This window comes from Anabrus simplex, chromosome 12 (assembly GCF_040414725.1).
Source record: "Anabrus simplex isolate iqAnaSimp1 chromosome 12, ASM4041472v1, whole genome shotgun sequence".
NCBI classification, from domain to species: Eukaryota; Metazoa; Arthropoda; class Insecta; order Orthoptera; family Tettigoniidae; genus Anabrus; species Anabrus simplex.
The window spans coordinates 71,130,330-71,136,329 of NC_090276.1; positions in this window are offsets into that span (position 1 = coordinate 71,130,330).

The following is a 6,000-nucleotide window of genomic DNA, read 5'->3' on the forward strand; positions in this document are numbered from 1 at the left end:
CCGATAGATAGGATTACTGCTGCGTACCGAGTATTTTTTTTTTATTCACCTAACGTTGCACCGACACAGATTGGTCTTATGGCGACAATGTGATAGGAAAGGGGGAAGCGGCCTTGGCCTTAATTAAGCTACAGCCCCAGCATTTGACTGGTGTGAAAATGGGAAACCACGGAATACCATCTTCAGGGATGCCAACGGTGGGGTTCGAATCCACTATTTCCTAGATGCAAACTCTCAGCTGCGCGCCGCTAACTCGCGCGGTCGTATCGAGTATAACAGCCAGCCTGAATATTGGCGAGAGCTAGCTGGGAGTTAGATAACTCTCTTCTTTAGCATGTCATTCCTCTGGTTCATAAATTTTCTGATACTACTGGTACGTTACACACTGGTTCATTCATCATAGCATTCGAGCTATTCGATTCCTACTCTGAGGCACTGATTGGAATGAGCAGTGTGCATATTTAACGGAATAAAGGCAGGGGAGTGTTTACGGCTGTCTGGGGCCTGGTCATTCCAGCTCTGGAACTTCGGACTTTTAGATCGGCACCGTAGTACTGTTCGTTAAAAGTGAAAAAATGTGCGGTTTTTCCTTTGATCGAGTATTTCATATGATAACGTTGTTTAAATCGCTACTTTCCTACTGACGTTTTTGTAATGACCTATGATGACTTCAGTTAGGAAAACCACAAAGTCAGTCATCCTGAAAATCCCGTAGCGAAGCACGGGTACATCAGCTAGTAAATGATATATGTATAAAGAAGTGGAATCAGAGATAAGGCTTTTTGCGGATGATGTTTTTCTGTAGAGAGTAATAAATAAGTTACAAGATTGTGAGCAACTGCAAAATGACCTCGATAACGTTGTGAGATGGACAGTAGGCAATGGTATGATGATAGGGCGACTGCCCTAAACGCAGATCAGTAGGCCTATTGATTGATCTTCATTGGGGTACGCACATAAATATGATTGTAAGTAAAGGGCACAGATCTCTGGACATGGTTATGAGGGTATTTAGGGGTTGCACTAAGGATGTAAAGGAGAGAGCATAAAAGTCTCTGGTAAGACCCCGACTAAAGTATGGTTCCAGTGTATGGGACCCTCACCAGGATTACTTGATTAAATCCAAAGAAAAGAAGCTCTATTTCTTCGGGGTGATTTCCGAGAAACGAGTAGAGTTACGAAAGGTTTGCAAAGTTTTTTGGGCTGCGAAGACTGGGGAGGAGGAAGACGAGCTGCTCGACTTAGTGGTATGTTCCGAGCTGTCAGTGGAAATGAAATGGCGTATGGCTTTCAGTGCCGGGATTGTCCGAGGACATGTTCGGCTCGCCAGTTGCAGGTCTTTTGATTTGAACCCCGTAGGCGACCTGCGCGTTGTGATGAGAATGAAATGATGATAAAGACGACACACACACACACCCAGTCTCCGTGCCGGCGAAGTTAACCAATGATGGTTAAAATTCCCGACCCTGGCGGGAATCGAACCCGGGACCCTTGTGACGCTAACCATTTAGCCATGGAGTGTCAGTGGAGAGATGCTGTGGAATGACATCAGTAGACGAATAAGTTTGACTGGTGTCTTTAAAAACAGGAAAGATCACAATATGAAGATAAAGATGGAATTCAAGAGGACAAATATTCGTTAATAGGAAGGGGAGTTAGGGATTGGAATAACTTACCAAGGGAGATGTTCAATAAATAGCCATGGGGGCTTACGGGGAGTTAGAACCTCCTCCACCCACGCATTATTTCTACAAATAAAAATAAACAGAACCTGGCAATAAACATTCAGAGACATAATTGTAGAACCAATAGATCTGTTGAATATATGATCTAAGAAGACTCCAAAGTTCGACTTAAACTGAACATAGCATTCGCGCACATGCACCTTCATTGTTTTCTATAACCCCCTCCATCGCGCGATTCTGGCTACACTACGACAACCTCAAACGATATTTGATTTCTTATTCTTCCGTAGATTAACTTATGAATCCTGTAGTAATACTGCTGTAACCTAAATACGAAAAAACAACTCTGACAGCATCATCAATTTCAAATTTAAAACCAGGGAAAATTCAAACCCTTCTTTAAACAGTTTCATCATTTCAGGAAGAAAGTTACGAATTGAATGGAACGGTACCATGGGCAAGACTGAAGAACCAACAATATTACAGGCTACGGACAAAAACATTTCGACCATATGTAAATGTGATTAAAAACAAAACAAAAAGGACATTACGATCGTCTGCCTCTGTGGTGTAGTGGTTAGTGTGATTAGCTGCCACCCCCGGAGGCCCGGGTTCCATTCCCGGCTCTAATATGTTCAGCGTTGTTACTAGCTCCTCTTAATATTTCTGCCTGATGAAATTTTGTTTCCCTTCTCGGATTATGTTTAATAATCCAAATTGCCACTTGTCTTTTCTTAGCTAATTCCCAGGATTACAGTAATTGATAACAAAATGATGGGTACGAGGACTGGAACTGGGTCCACTCAGCTTCGGGAGGTCAACTGAGTAAATGTGGGTTCGATTCGCACCTCAGCCATCCTGAAAGTGGTTTTTCGTGGTCTACCACTTCTCCTCCAGGCAAATGCCGGGTTGGTATCTAACTTAAGGTCACGGCCTCTTCCTTGTCTATCCCTTCCAATATTCCCCCCCACCCCGCAATGCCCCTGTTCAGCATAGCAGGTGAGGCCGCCTGGGCGAGGTACTGGTCATCCTCCCCAGTTGTATCCCCGACTCAGAGTCTGAAGCTCCAGGACACTGCCCTTGAGGCGGTACAGGGGGGATCCCTCGCTGAGTCGGAGGGAAAACCGACCCTGGAGGATAAAGTGGAACTGGAACGACCTACACTAAGCACATCAGAAATAGAGCAACTGCAGCCATAATGGCCATCAATGACATCCAACTCCTCCGCAGACTCCCTGTACCCACTGCCATAAAGATCTTCAACACCAAGATAATGCCCGTAGTGACTTACGGACTAGAATTAATATGGACACATCTCACCAAATCAAATCTCAAAGACATCGAGCAGATCAAAGCAACATATCTTAAGAAACTATTATGTGTATTGAAATTATTCACTCCCTCTAGACCAACATATGAGCTTTTCGGAGGACCTTTCTTCATAGAACAATTAAGACAGAAAATGTCCCTACCATCCACAAAGGCATATCAGGAACTCTTAGAAGAACTTCAGAACAAGAAAAAAGAGATATGGCTGGAGGGATGGGAAGGAAATGGGGGAATTGTAGAAGATAGGTGGTCTAATGTTTTAAAAGGGAGAAGAATGCAGGCTAAGGGCTCTGTTCAGGATCAGAATTAAGGACAGGTGTTTGTGAGAAATCGGTACGAGTCACTGCAGGTAGAACAACCGAGGGAAGATGAGGAACAGGGAACTGTTGCTGAGATGTATGGAAGTAGGAGAAAGGGAAATGTAGAGTAGTGGATAGGAAAAGACAGATGGAACAGGGTCATAGGATGGAGAAAAGGGAGGAGAAAGTCGCTTCTGCAGCAGTGAGGGAAGATAGGGCTGACCAGCAGGGGAGGGGTTCAAATGAGGTGGGTAGGGCTGAGGCTCTGGTCATGGGGGATTCCATCGTTACACATGTGGGGAAAGTGTGTGGAGGAAAGGGAGCCAGGGTAGAATGTTATCCAGGAATCAGGTTGAGGCAGATGTTGAGGAAAGGAGAGGGTGGTAGTGTTTCACGTTGGAACCAACAACGTAAGGCAAGCTGGTATAAGTACCAAGATAGTTGGGGATGTGTGGGATCTGGTAAATGCAGCACGGATGAAGTTTAAGGAAGTGGAGATTGTTATCAGTGAAATACTGTGTAGGAGGGATACTGACTGGAAGGTGATTGGGGATTTAAATGAGACTATGGAGTGGGTATGTGGGAAACTGGGAGTGAAATTTCTAGATCCTAATGGGTGGGTACGAGATAGGGATCTGCGCTTGGATGGCCTTCATTTAAACCGTTGTGGTACGTATAAGTTAGAAAATTTGTTTGGAAGGGTAATAGGGAGGTACATTCAGGGAAACGGGGTGGCCTAGGGAGCGGTGTTAAGGGAACAGGGAACTGGAAATCAAGTAGGGATGACATAAAAATGTTAGTGCTCAACTGTAGAAGCATTGTAAACAAAGGAATCGAATTAGGTAATTTAATAGATATATACTTACCAGATATTGTAATAGGAGTTGAATCATGGCTGAGAAATAATATAATGAATGCAGACATATTCTCATGGAACTGGAGTGTGTATCATAGAGATAGGATAGGAATGGTAGGAGGGGAAGTATTCATTCTGGTGAAAGAAGAATTTGTAAGCTACAAAAAAGTTAAGGATGAAAAACATGAAATTCTGGGTGTAAGGCTCATCTCTAAAGATAATAGGCAACTTAATGTCTTTGGAGTGTACAGACCGGGAAAGGGTAGCGCAGATGCTGATTCAGAATTATTTGATAAGATAATCAGCTATGTGGGAAACAATAAGGAAAGGAACGTGATTGTAGCGGGTGATCTCAATTTACCAAATGTCAATTGGGAAGGTAATGCGAGCGACAGGAAGTATGACCAACAAATGACAAATAAGTTAATATGGGAAGGGCACCTGATTCAGAAAATGATGGAACCAACTACAGGGATGAATATTTTGGATGTGGTGCTGATAAAACCAGATGAGCTCTATAGAGAATCCAAAGTAATAGATGATATTAGTGATCACGAAGCTGTTTTTGTCGTAGTTAAAAATAAATGTGAAAGAAAGGAAGGTATTAAATTTAGGACTATTAGGCAGTACCATATGGCTGATAAAACAGGCATAAGGGAGTTTTAAAAAAGTTACTATGATCACTGGAAAATGGTAAATAAAAATGTAAACAGACTCTGGGATGGGTTTAAAGCAATTGTTGTTGAGGAAGGTTTGTACCTTTAAAGGTGGTAAGGAATGGTAAAGACCCACCTTATTATAATAGAGAAATAAAGAGACTAAGAAGGAGGTGGAAGTTGGAATGAAATAGAGTTAGAAATGGCTGTGGAAGTAAGGAGAAATTGAAGGAACTTACTAGGAAATTGAATCTAGCAAGGAAGTCAGCTAAGGATAACATGATGGCAAGCATAATTGGTGGTCATACAAATTTTAGTGAAAAATGGAAGGGTATGTATAGGTATTTTAAGGCAGAAACAGGTTCCAAGAAGGGCATTCCAGGAATCTTTAATGAACAAGGGGAGTGTGTATGCGAGGATCTTCAAAAGGCAGAAGTATTCAGTCAGCAGCATGTAAAAATTGTCGGTTACAAGGATAATGTCCAGATAGAGGAGGAGACTAAGGATAAAGAAGTATTAAATTTTACCTATGACAGCAAAGACATTTACAGTAAGATACAAAGGTTGAAAACTAGGAAAGCAGCTGGAAATGATAAGATTTCTGGGGATATACTAAAGGCAACGGGTTGGGATATAGTACCATATCTGATGTACTTATTGGATTGTTGTTTGCATGAAGGAACTTTACCAAATGAATAGAGAGTTGCTATAGTATCTCCTGTGATAGACATAAAGCTGAAAATTACAGGCCAGTCAGTTTGACATGCATTGTATGTAAGCTTTGAGAAAGCATTCTTTCTGATTATATTACACATGTTTGCAAAATGAATAACTGGTTCGATACAAGGCAGTTCGGTTTTAGGAAAGGTTATTCCACTGAAGCTCAGCTTGTAGGATTTCAGCAAGATATAGCAGATATCTTGGATTCTGGAGGTCAAATGGACTATATCGCAATTGACCTATCTAAAGCATTTGATAGGGTGGATCATGGGTGACTACTGCCAAAAATGAGTGCAATTGGACTAGACAAAAGAGTGACTGAATGGGTGACAATATTTCTAGAAAATAGAACTCAGAGAATTAGAGTAGGCGAAGCTTTATCTGACCCTGTAATAATTAAGAGGGGAATTCCTCAAGGCAGTATTATTGGACCTTTTATGTTTTCTTATATATAT